The sequence below is a fragment of the Apodemus sylvaticus genome, chromosome 5, assembly GCF_947179515.1.
Source record: "Apodemus sylvaticus chromosome 5, mApoSyl1.1, whole genome shotgun sequence".
Classification (NCBI taxonomy): domain Eukaryota; kingdom Metazoa; phylum Chordata; class Mammalia; order Rodentia; family Muridae; genus Apodemus; species Apodemus sylvaticus.
The window spans coordinates 86,424,136-86,437,673 of NC_067476.1; the positions used below are offsets into that span (position 1 = coordinate 86,424,136).

The 13,538-nt window shown below is 44.9% G+C and overlaps 1 non-coding gene across 1 annotated transcript; it reads left to right on the top strand.

Annotated features, from left to right (window-relative positions):
• The first annotated feature begins 8,903 nt into the window (after nucleotides 1-8,903).
• On the top strand, nucleotides 8,904-9,033 carry LOC127686552 (small nucleolar RNA SNORA17). The gene has a single exon (XR_007978167.1). It is a non-coding gene; the product is annotated as a small nucleolar RNA SNORA17 (small nucleolar RNA).
• Nucleotides 9,034-13,538: the final 4,505 nt, after the last annotated feature.

The window sequence follows — 13,538 nt, forward strand, 5'->3', positions numbered from 1 at the left end:
AAGAGGGAACTCCTGCCTGGTACCAGAAACCTAGTCCACTACTGAGGAATGGTGAAGTCTTGGAGGAGAACATATAATCACCATTTTACCAAACCAGAATAACCTCTAACTACTCACAGAGAAAGAGATGAAATTCCCTAGCCAGGCCGTGATGGCGCATACCTTTAATCCCAGCACTTGAGAGGCAGAGGCAGAGGCAGGTGGATTTCTGAGTTCGAGGCCATCCTGGTCTACAGAGTGAGTTCCAGGACAGTCAGGGCTATACAGAGAAACCCTGTCTCAAAAAAACCAAATCCAAAAAAACCAAAAAAAAAAAAAAAAGAAAAGGAAAGAAACTCTTAACTTTCACCAAAGAAACTTCTTTCTGCAACAAGTAGAGACCATTACAGAAAACCACAACCAATCAAAACGTAGATTTAAAATCTAAACATTTAAAAATAAATTCAATTTCACGTTTTTTGTATGGGTGTTTTGATTATATTTATTATGTCTGTGCACCACATATGTATCTTGTGCCATCGTAGGTCAGAAGAGGGTGTCAGATGCCCTGAAATCAGAATTATGGATGGTTGTGAGATACCCTGTGGATGCTGGGAATTGAACCCAGGTCCTCTGGAAAAGCAGTAATGACTGAATCCACTGAATCATCTCTCCAGCCCCAAGAGTGAAGTGGAAATTTCTGGTTTCTTTTTAAACTCAGTTGTGTCACATGATGTTTCTCTGGATGCTGTCTGGGGAGAGGATGTTTTACTGAAGCATGTGAAGGCATGTGATGTTTGCTGAGGCAGACACTTGAGAGGGTGCGTGAAGAATATAAACGGAATTCCACAAACAGTGAGCGGCTGCCCTTGCATTGCGACATGTACAAAGCTTTGTTGGTGTTCACTGCTCTTTACTTTATAGAGAGAAACGCACCAAAGAACTTCTCATGGTACTCCAACTGATTCTGGCTGCTTCCACTGACTCCTGTTGATTCTGCGGAGGCTTGTGGTTTCTGCTGGATCAAGCAACCACTATTGATTTATGTTTGGTGTTTGCTTTTGATTTGAACTACCGGTATCCTAACAACAATGAATGCAATTGCCCCAAAAGAACTACTTCGAAACAGGTCCACAACTCCCTTTTCCTCTAAACCTCCTCTTCCCCTACCTCTTGCTGGTGGGCTAGAAGGGAGGTTGACTCATTTAAGAACCCTAAATAAAGTAGGTTTAGAGAAAAAAATCTAAGCCTACATAGAGCTTAACTTTTTTTTTTTTTTTTTGGTTTTTCAAGACAGGGTTTCTCTGTGTAGCCCTGGCTATCCTGGAACTCACTCTGTAGAACAGGCTGGCCTCAAACTCAGAAATCTGCCTGCCTCTGCCTCCCAAGTGCTGGGATTAAAGACATGCACCACCACTGCCCTAACATTTTTTTAACAACTTAATTTTTTTTTAATGTGTATGGGTATTTTGCCTGCACATATGTCTGCCTGGTGCTCACAGAGGCCAGAAGAGGACATCAGGAGGTAGAGGAGTTAAAGACAATTGTGACCCACCATGTGCTATATGACAAACCCGGGCCCTCTGGGAGAACAGCCAGTGACTGCTTGTAAGTGCTCAGCTATCTCCCTAGCAATCAAACAGCAGAAATGATGGCACTGCGCCCGGTTGGAATAGGTTAAATAACCATCACAGGCAGCGGCGGTGGCGGCTTCACACACCTGTAATCCCAGCACTTGGGAGACAGAGGCAGGCAAATTTCTGAGTTCGAGGCCAGCCTGGTCTACAGAGTGAGGTCCAGGACAGCCGGGACTACACAGAGAAACCCTGTCTCAAAAAACAAACAAACAAATCACAATCCTTGGCTAGACAGTGGTGGTACAAGGCAGAGCAGAGGCAGAGGAATCTCTATGAGTTTGAGGCCAGCCTGGTCTGCAGAGTGAGTTCCAGGCCAACCAGGGCAATACAGAGAAACTCTGTCTTGAAACAAAAAATTACAATCACGGCTGGGCATGGTGACACAGGCCCTTAATCCCAGCACTTGGGAGGCAAAGGCAGGAGCGCCAGCTTAGTTTGAATATCAAGTTCCAAGACCACCAGGACAACATAGTGAGACCTCGTCTCAAAAAGCTCATTAATTAATTAATTAATAAAATGTCTTTAGAAAAAGGAAGAAGACGTTAAATTTTGTTAGCTTCTCAAATATCAGATCTTGTTACTTTCAACTGAAAAAGGCTAGGATCTCACCCCTCAATATCTCATACATATTTTATAGCATTGTGTTTATTTCTCTCCAAAACTCTACATACAAATGCTACAAAAATACAGGGACGCCATATTCTGCTTCATATCCAAAAATTGGGAAAGCTGCTTTCTTCTTCCTTTTTAGAGACATACATGGAAGGGTCAGCCAGTAAGTGACGTCAGGAGCAGCCACTCTGTAGACATAGCCTACCCTGTCCTATGTCTGACACATCCAAAGAGATGAGCGGCAGGATGCTGGAGTAATTGTTTCTAGCAGAAAGAAAGCCGTCCTGCGTGTAGGTGTCAACAGTGAAATCAACGCACCGAGCCTCTGGGTACCGGTTAATCACATGTAAGAAGCTTTGCCTAATAAATCCTCTGCATCTTCTCCAGGGTCCTCATCCAAGTACGCCTAGGTCACTGGAGGCACAGCAAGGTTTGTGAAGTAGTTCTTGTTTTCTAAGATGAAGTGAAATATATTAATGTGCTGCCACATTGCTTGATATAAGTAGAAGCACCTTTCCAAAAATGCTTTTCTTTTCATCAACTGAAAGTGCTTCTAGCACTAATCAAAAGCCAAAACTACAGAGAGGGACCCTGTGAAATAAAAACACGTGGTAATTTTCTTATGAAATAAACTTTAAGCAGTCCTCCTTTTTTAGATGCTTAGCAAATTGTGATTTACGTATTAGAAATAGATTCTGCTCAAGAAATAAGTGCAACGAGTTTAAAATATAGACATTCCTTAAAGGTCTCCTCTTCTCTTGGATAAATTTAAAAGACTCCAGAATGTGGCAGGTGGGTGGAACATGTAGCCTTCCAGCCGAAGCAAAGCAAACTTAGGAACAGATTTTAAAAAATAGATTAAGTGTTTTCTAAGCTACGGCTTGCCTACACTAGCCAGCTGAAAGCTTTAAATAATTTAATCCCTCCGACAACTGCCAGCTCCAACTGGAAGCCTTAGACAAGGACTGTGCTCCTGCTGGGCGCCGACAGGTGCGGTCTGTAAACACACTCCCTCAGGCAGCCCGGGCTGTGATAGACACTCACACTCATGGGGGGCCTGGGGGGAGGCTACACTCAACCCAACAGGACATCGGCTCAATCCATCTGAGGACTTTTTGGCATCAGTCTACCTTCTGCTTTCAAACTCTCCTGTTCCTTGAGACGTTCTTCTGTTTTGTTTTGTTTTGTTCTTTTCTGGAGGGACTCGGCAAAATGAGAGCATCTGGGGTGCTCCTCAGAATCCTATCACAACTTCAGTTCTGGAGTTTATGTTTTTATTTAATAACTTATTAATTTATTTTCTATTTACTTCTTAATTATTATTATTGTTATCTTTGCTGGACTTTGTGTCTGAGTGTGTCACATGCTTGTGTGGAGATTACAGGACAACCTTCTAGGGACTTGGGGGGTCAGGTTTATGAGGCACTTTTACCCATTCAGCCATCTTGCTGGCCCTAAGGAATTACTTTCTTCCTATTATTATTGCTATTTATTTTTTAAAGATTTATTTATTGTTATATATAAATACACTGTTGCTGTCTTTAGACACACTAGAAGAGGGCGTCAGATCTCATTAGGGATGGTTGTGAGCCACCATGTGGTTCCTGGGATTTGAACTCATGGAAGAGCATTTAGTGCTCTTAACTGCTGAGCCATCTCTCTCTCCAGTCCATTGTTGCTATTTTTTATCCAACTGACTTTTACATATTAGTGCTTACTGACAACTTTGAAAGCTACTCAGAAAAAAACCTCCTTTTTTGCTTTTTCCACGTTTATCAGATGTGTAAGAATGTGCGTGTCACAGATTTCTTCAATTATATTTACAGAGAAAATTGACAAATACTTAGCTTTTATATTATCAAGTAAGCGAAGATTCTCTATTAAGTTGAATCAGAAAATCAAACAAGAAAAGACTATGACCAGGCATAGTGGTGCAAACATTGAATACTGGATGTCAGAAGACAGAGGCAGGCAGATCTTTCTACGTTTGAGGCCAGCCTACATAGTGAATTGCAGGTCAACCAAAGCTACACAGAAAGACCCTGTCTCAAAAGGGAAGAAGGGAGAGAGGGAGAAAGGGAGGGAGGGAGGGAAGGAGGGAAGGAAAGAAGGAGAGAAGGAGGGAAGAAGGAAGGAGAGAAGGCGGGAAGGAAGGAGGGAGGAAGGGGACTCTTCAGGACTTTGGACTTGGTAATTTTTGGATATGATACCAAAAGCATGAGTAACAAAAGTAAACACAGACAAATGGGATTGTATCAAATTGTGTGTGTGTGTGTGTGTGTGTGTGGAGAGAGAGAGAGAGACAGAGAGACAGAGAGAGAGAGATCTGGAGAATGACTCAGAAGTTAAGAGCACATACTGTTCTTGAAGAAGGCCCCAAGTTTGGTTCCCAGCACTCACACCTGGTGACGTCACAAATGCCTGTCATTTCAGTTCCAGGAGATACACTGCCCTCTTCTGGCCTCTCTGTGTACTGCACTTACGTGTCCAAACCCACAACATTCTTACCCATAATGAAAAACAGTAAAAGTAGTGGTCCACATGTGGACTCCTAGCACTCGAGATTCTGAGGAACCCTGGGCTACCTAGTAAGTTCCCAGTCACCCTGCATTTCTGTGAGTCCTTGTTTGAAGATGAAAAAGAACCCAGTTTGGTGACACTGGTCTATAATCCCAGCTACTTGAAAGGCTGAAATGATGATTGAAAATTGAAATTTTCCTGAACTACAAAACGTTCAAAGCCAGCCTGAGCAATTTAGGAAGGACCCCTTCACAAAAATAAAAGACTGAGGGACTGGGAAGTATGAGAAAAAGGGTTTAGACCCTTAGCACCCAGGGTAAAGATGGGTGGGTGTGGTAGACAGCCAGCTTTTTCAGCATTTGGGAGACAGAGACAGGGGACCTGCGCACAGAGCAAACTGGCTAGCCAGACTAGACAAACTGGGGGTGGGGGATGGGGAGGTAGGGGTGTGGGGGATGGGGAAGTATGGGTGTGGGGGATAGGGAGGTAGGGGTGTGGGGGATGGGGAGGTATGGGGGTGTGGGGAGTGGGAAGGTAGGGGTGTGGGGCATGGGGAGGTATGGGGGTGGGGGATGGGGGGTATACAGATTCATCAAGGACCCTGCCTTAATATAAATATGGTGGAAAGCAGCTGAAGGCAACCTCATGCTTTAACATGTATAAATACACTCACACATGACCACATACATGCCAACTCATATAAATGCACAGTAACACACATGTACCTCTGGTGAGACCGAGGCAGGAGGATCTGGAGTCCAAGCTCATTCCTGACAGCAAATTCAGGACCAGCCAGGGCTGAGTAAAATTCTGTATCAAAAATAAATAAATAAATAAAATTAAAAAAACCCAGCAACTCCCCCCAAAACAAACAAATAACCCACTTTTTATTACTTGTTTTGTTATTACTTTTTATTACTTGTGCATTTTTTTTTCCAGACAGGGTTTCTCTACACAGCCCTGACTGTCCCAGAACTCACTATGTAGACCAGGTTGAACTTGAACTCACAAAGATCTACCTTCCTTCCTCTGCCTCCCAAGTGCCGGAATTACAGGCCTGTTTTACCACACATAGCTTAATAGGAAGTAATTTCTTGTTGGGCTTGGTGGCACACATGTACAATCCCAGTACTCTGAAGGTAGAGCTGGGTCGATCTCTGTGAGTTTAAGGCCAGCCTTGTCTACAAAGTGAGTTCTGGGAGAGACTAGAGCTAGAGAGAAACACAGAGAAACCCTGTCTCTAAATAAATAAAGTAATTAAAGGAGCTTGCCGCAACGTTTGAAGGTGCTTGCTGCAGTGTTTCTCACCTGCTCCCGGAACCTGGGTCTGTAACTTGGGGCCACCTCACCTCTAACCCGCAGGGGCAGGTAGGGTGCAGGCAGCACTAGAGGGGCTGTGCTGACTTACAATTTGAAGTTCAAGTGCATCCTGGAAGCCCATCACAGCAGGAGGAGCTGGAGGCAGCTGCATGCTTTATAGCTACAGTCAAGCAGGTGTCGATGACTGTTATGCTCAGGTAAGTTCTCCCTTCTGTTGTTTCTTCGGTTCATTTTGTTTGTTTTGGTTTTTTGGAGACAGTGTTTCCCTGGCTGTCCTGGAACTCCCTTTGTAAACTAGGCTGGCCGCAAATTCACAGTTCTGCTCATCTCTGCTTCCCAAATGATGGGGTCAAAGGCATGTACCACCACTAACTAGCTTCAAATACCACTCTAGTGGCTATAAAAATTATTTCCTTTCCTCTAAATTTTTTTTTGTATGCTGCAGCATGGATTTGTAGTGTTTTGTTTTGTTTTGTTTTGTTTGTTTGGTTGTTTGGTTGGTTTTTTGGATGTGTTTTTTTCAAGACAGGGTTTTTCTGTATAGTCCTAGAACTCACCCTGTAGACCAGGCTGGCCTGGAACTCAGAAATCCGCCTGCCTCTGCCTCCCAGAATGCTGGGATTGCAGGCGTGCGCCACCACTGCCCGACGGATTTGTAGATTTTTTTAAAAGATTTATTTATTTTATTTATATGAGTCCACTGTAGCTGTCTTCAGACACATCAGAAGAGGGCATCGGATCCCATTACAGATGGTTGCTGGGCATTGAACTCAGCACCTCTGCAAGACCTGTCAGTGCTCTTAACCACTGAGCCATCTTTCTAGCCCTTGTAGATTCTTTTTTAATGATATGTTCTTATCTTGATATGTTCTGCTTATTTTGATTCTTGAATTGGGCAACGTTTGACCAATGGGAGCCTCTTTAAGATAGACCCTAGTCCCCATCAGATGTCCTCCTGCCTCAGCCACCCAAGCAATGGATTACAGTCATGTTGCACCACATCCAGAACCATCGAAGCTTCAATGTTTTCATGCTTCCTGACTGAGATAGTTAATATTGATTATCAACTGGTCAGGATCTACGTCACCCAGGAGACAGGCCTCTGGGAACGTCTGTGAGGGACTGTCTAGAATATGGTGGTGTCTGGCAATGTCTGTCAAGGATAGTCTTGATTAGGTTAATTGAGGTGATAACACTCACCCTGAAAGTGAGAGCCATCCTTCCCTGGGCTCAGAACCTAGACTTGATAAAAAAGGGAGAAAGCTAATCGCTGGGCCCAAGCTTTTCTGTTTCCTCAGCGTGTATGTGATGTCATCGACTTTCTCAAGCTCCTGATTCTGCGCGGGATGCTCTGCACCCCTAAACCGACAGCCAGTCCAAACCCTGCTTTTTTTGAGGCATTTCAAAATTTGAGATATTTTGATCCTTTTGATCATAACAGAAGGATCAAAGATAGGTCCTCAGGCTTGGTGGCAAGCACCTCTACCTGCTGAGCCATCTCACTGGCCACCAACAGGTATTAATATGAATATATTAGAGCATTTATTACAGGTTTGGCTCCCTAAACTCTGGTGGCTGAGGAGTTCCACTATAGAGCAGAGGTTACTAAATTCAAAACTGAGAACTTCAGAACAATAGAAACCAATGCTACAAGGCACAGCTGCACGTCAAAGCCTGAGATCCCTGGACATGATCACCGCTTTAGATCTTGGAATCTGAAGGCACAAAGGCCTGGGTTTCTGGTGTCCTGGACAGGAGATAAACATGCCTCAGCTCTCAGAGGGAACAACAGCCCAATTCACTTGCGTCTTGGTTAGGGTTTCTATTGCTGTGAGGAGACACCACGGTCACAGCAACACTTGTAAAGGAAAATGTTTAATTGGGGCTGGTTCAGTTTCAGAGTTCCGTCCATAATCATCATGGCAGGAAGCGTGACAGAGTGTGGGCAGACATGGTGCTGGAGAGGGAGCTGAGAGTTCTACATCTGGACCAGCAGGCAGCAGAAAGGGAGACTGTGATGCACTGCCTCACAGTGAGAGTCAGAGACCTCAAAGCCTACCCCCTAACAACACACCTCCTCCAACGAAGCCACACCCACTCCAATAAGGCCACACCTTCTAATAGTGACACACCCCACTCCACCCCCCCCACCCCCCACCCCCCGCCCATGAGCCTATGGGGTCATTTTATTCAAACTACTACAACCTGTATTTGTTCTTCCCCACTCCTGTCCTACTGGACAGTGCCCAGCCACACTGAAGATGTACCTTCTAGTTCTCTCAGGCCCATGTGCCAACCTTCCCTGGAATCATCCTCCAAAAAAGTACTTTTCTAAGTTCTAGGAATTCTGTAATCTGGTCACTGCAGAGTTATTTTTACTAAAAAACTGAATTTTAGTTTACCTTTGGACAATACTACATCAATCCTCATTAACCAACTTTAATGTGATTGTAGTCCCAAGTTAGATGCTAAGGAATGTATCTCATTCTTTCCACTGCACAGGTAGCACTAATTAGTTCATGAGAAATCATGTGACCAAGGGAGCCAAAGGAGTAAAAGTTTGGTGATTGAATGAAATAAGAAGGTGACACCCTGGGTCTTTTCACTTGAGCCAAATTAGGTCAGTCTCCATTGGTTTTGGTTTTGTTGTTGTTCTTGTTTTTGTTTTTGTTTGATTGTTGTTGGAAATGATTTTTATTTGAAACTCATGAGTCCAGATTTTTACATAAAATCTTTTGCTTCTCTGTGTGTGATGTGCTAGGGTGGGAACACAGGGCTTTATTCACTGAGCTATAGCCCCAGCCACAGGCCTTCCACTTAAGAAGGCTGTACTTACCTGCCTTTAGAGGCACTGTTGGTGTGGCTGCTGTGTCACAAGTGTGTCCATAGGTGGTGGAGAGGATAGAGACTATGTCTACACTCAGGGTTCTGACCTTGAACCCTGAATGATTAGTAGCCTAACACTCCCTAAAAAGAGTTAGCTTGAGATGACCACCAGTCCAGTGCCGTGCAGGTATGTGAGGTGAGGCAGCAGGCCATAGCCTAAATGACCCCTTCCCGGTGCCATAATGCACAAGCAGGGCACAGCACTCCTGAGACCACTCCTGAGGTGACCCCAGACACTGAGAGACCCCAGTGCCACTAAGAGGAGCAATTAAGTGATGAAGAAATGAAGAGAAAAAGAAACTGAGGATGTGGACACATGAAGAGAGGCAGAACTGGAGACTCAAGGGTAACGAGGAACAGCAGCCTCATGTGAGTAGCTGGCGGTACCACCTGGGACCATGGTGGGGTCCTGACCTATGCTGCCACCAGGGGCCTCATCTGGGTCTGTGGCCTTGCAGCGGCTGGGGTCTATTACCACCACAGGCCAGGCAGATGTCCCTGGTCTGGGCTGAAGCCTGAGGACATGGTGTCTGAGAGCTGCACAGAGCTTGCCCCAGCCCCTCACCTGGGCACTGTGGGAGAGGTGGTCCTTCGGGCAGCAGAGCTGACCACACCTCTAGCCAGCTGCAGTACTTGAGAGAGCTGGCCCCTGACATTTTGGGAATTGAGGGTGAGCCTGTCCTGAGGTTATGAGTGTGGGAGAGCTGGCCCTGTCACTCATCTCCCCTGCGGTGACATAGATGAGGGAAAGATGTCCTCCTCCCACCTTGCCTCTCACCACCTGCAGCAGGTGGGAGACCTGGCCTTGGGGGTCATGAGAACAGGAGAACTGACCCTGCCCCTCTCCAGCTGAAACTCAGGAGAGCGGGCCCTAAACCTTACCTGGGCAGCATGGTAGACCTAACTCTGGTTGTAGGGGCAACCAGTGAGCCAGCCCTGACGCCAGAGCGTGTGAGAACATGCCCTGTCTCTTGTCTCCTGTGTGGTGGCACAGAAGAGGGAGAAACACCCTCCTCTTCTCCCTCATCTCTCATCCTCTATGGCAGGTGGGAGAACTGGTCCTGTCCCTCACCAGCTACAAGCAACACTTGGGAGAGCAGGCCCTGCACCTTGCCCAGGCAGCAGGGTAGAGCTGGCCCTGATTGTGGGCGTTGCCAGTGAGCCAGCCCTGAGGGTGTGAGAGCAGGAGAGCTGGCAGGCTGGCCAGCTCAGATTCCTCTCAGGCCCAGGTCAAGGGCTTTGAATTGGCCCACCCCGATATCTACTCCATCAGTGAACTGCTGGAGAACATGGAGAGGCCAGTTCTACAGTTTCAAAATTAGAATCTCCATAACACGGGGCAACAGCAGGATATCCGAGAGGAGTTCCAGAAAGGTTCCAGAATTGCTAGCGTAGCAGGAGCCAGGGGCCTTGAAGCAGACCAGCAAGTCTTTGCTGTGAACATTTGCAAGCAAAGAAGTGTAGACAAAAGTGTATTCTGTGGGACACACTACAGCTACCACAATGAGTTTCTTTTTTTCTTCATTGAGGGGGTGGGAGGTGAGAGGGAAATGAGTGAAATTGGGATACATGAGGTGAAATTTACAAAGAACCAATAAAAAGTAAAGAAAATTAAAAAAAAATATAAAGGAGGCTGTACTTGAATATTGATCCAGACACTATTAAACAAATTTGGGGACTTACCACCAATAAGGCAGATTTGTTAAATGTTCATCTAGATTCACTTATGGATTGATTTGCCTGTGTGATATGGGCAGTGTCTTCATATATACTCCTAGTCAGTATCTAGTTGAAAATGAAATGTTACTTGCCAGGTGTGGTGGTATGCATCTTTAATCTCAAAATTCAGGAGGCAGAAGTAGGCAGATTTCTGTGGATGTGAGGCCACTCTGGTTTATGTAAACAATTATATATAGTTATATGCCAGGGGAAAGTAATGAGAACCGTTTTTGAAAGAAAAAGAAAAAAACCCTTTTTTAGTTCAATGTCAATTAAGTAGTAGGTTTTGTTGTTGTGTGTTTTTCAAGTGATGGATTTATATAGTTTTTTTGTTTGGTTGGTCGGTTGGTTTTGGTTCTCATACAGCTCAAGCTGTCTTGAATTCTCTAGTTAGCTTAGAATGACCTTGAGCCTTTGATACTCTTGCTTTACCTCCCCAGGGCTAGGATTGGAGGTATGTGTCACTCACTATACCTGGTCAGCTTTAGTGGCCCTGGGATCAAGCCCCTCTCCCAGTGGAGCCTTTTCCTCAGTTCTAAAACATTCTTCTTTTAGGTTCTTTTACGCTCAAGAAAAGATTTTTGTTAAACAGTTGGCCGGAGTTAGGGTACATGCTATAATTAAGGAAGCCACCAGAGATAAATGAGCCCCAACTGGAACAAGGCGTATGACCTCACTAACAAAGAGTTCCGAGGAACTGACCCACAGATAATAAGCATATACTTCTCGGAACTAGCTTTTATCCCCTTTCCACAAGTGTTTTCTCCTTAGTCACTAAAGTAGGAAGACACTTTATTTTCTCTAGACTTCCAGTAGAACTCTTTGTGCCAGGAGAGGACATTCCAGCCTCTGTGTGCTAAAACTAGCGAACATAATGAAATGACCATCAGGAAGTTTAAATATTTGGGGCCTCATGCCAGGAACGTAGAAGTGTCTGTGGATGAAAGTCACATCCGCGGTATGATAATGGGGAGTGTCTGGCTAGTAGCATCTCACCAGGATTCTGAGGCCCACAGCCTTATGCGAGAGCTTTTTGTTGGTCAAACTGCATGTGCTAAAAACAAGCATGCAGTTTTTTAAAAATGTAGATTTATGGAGATTGTAGATAATCTCTTTCCTCCCAGAAAGTGAATACTTCCTTTGTACAGGTCTCATGACACAGTACAACAGCGAAGCTTGTCAGAGGTAAGTTTGAGGATGTTCCTTGCTTTTAAAACCCACCAAGTACTTCTCAGAGTTACTTAAGTCTGTTTTGAAAATCACCTCTAAGCTGTGTGTGGCGGGCTCAACTTTACTCTCAGCTTTTGGGAGGAGGGGCAGGAGGATCGGCAGCTCAAGGTTAGTGCCAAGAACTGTCTTGTTTAAGGTTTGAGGCTATCCTGGGCTAAATGAGACCCCTGTCTCAAACTATTGAAAAGCCAGCAAGGTTATCAGCCAGTAAGGACTCTTGCCACCAAGCCTAGAGACTTCTTTATAGTGGAAGGATAGTTCACTCTCTATGGCTTATGAACACAACACACACACACACACACACCACCACCACCACCACCACCACATATACTTAAACGTACATACAAATTAAACAACAAACTTACTTCTATTTTAAATGAGTCATTAAGTGACAGACTCATATAAAAAGTGAGGAAACAGATGAGAGAACAGAACACAGTTGCTGTTTGTGGGATTCTCAGTTGCCTAAAACTGTTGATATCATTTGTTTTTTGCCCAGCCACCCGCATAGCACATCCTCTAACTGTGAAAGCCAGCCACTAGCCCACGGGAGGAGCCAGACTGCATCCCAGTTTCCTTTCTCTGCGGCTTGCAACAAAGGTGTGTGAGATCTTCAGCACCAAAGACCTCATATCTTTGTTGTTGTTGTTGTTGTTTTGTTTTGTTTTTTGGATTTGGTTTTTTTGAGACAGGGTTTCTCTGTATAGTCCTGGCTGTCCTGGAGCTCACTCTGTAGACCAGGCTGGCCTCGAACTCAGAAATCTGCCTGCCTCTGCCTCCCAGAGTGCGCCACCACTGCCTGGGGGCATCATATCTTTTAAAAGTACAAATAACTCTCCACAGAATCATTAGTACTTGTCTAACTATATTACAGTGGGAGAAGCATGCGTAGGACTAAATATGAAAAGAGATCATAGGAAATTAAAAAAAAAAATTCCTTCCTTCCAGCCTTCCTTCCCTGGTCCTTGCTATATGAACCAGGCTAGCTTAAAAATAGGCGTCTTTGTTTGTTTATTTGGTTTCTCATGTTTACTTATGACAAATATTCCCCAATTCCCTCTGTTCAGAAGTTCTTTGAGAGATGTTGAAGAGCTCTCTGTCAAACCCAAACATTGCAAAATGGAGCTGGCAGGGTCCTCCATGTTTCCCCCTTCCTTGCTAAGCCATTGGATTTAGCCAGCCCCCGAGGTCTATTCCCTTATTTCGCCACTTCCTTATGCCTGACCAAAAGACCAGGTTCCATTTATCAAAACACCAAGGTCCAGAAATCAAAATTCATTATTCAGCTACGCTGGCTAACCTGTCCAACCAGGACACCCACTGACCCTAGCACAGACTTACCCTTTTTTTCCTTAAAACCCACGCCTACAAAAGCACCTGCTGTTGTTTTTGTCTGATTCAGAGACAAACCCCATGCCGCTTGTCACTCCAGAGTAATAAACCCCTTTGTGCTCAGAATTTGGTGACTGAATATGTTCTGTGATGACTCCCAGGTTCCTTCAGATACCACCAGCCTTAGCTAGCTGGAGACTAGAATTATCTGACTTGCCCATCTGGCAAAATGGCCCCACAGATAGCATAGGTTTTAATCTGACCATTAAACCTTCCCGTGACATCATCAGTCTTGGCCACATT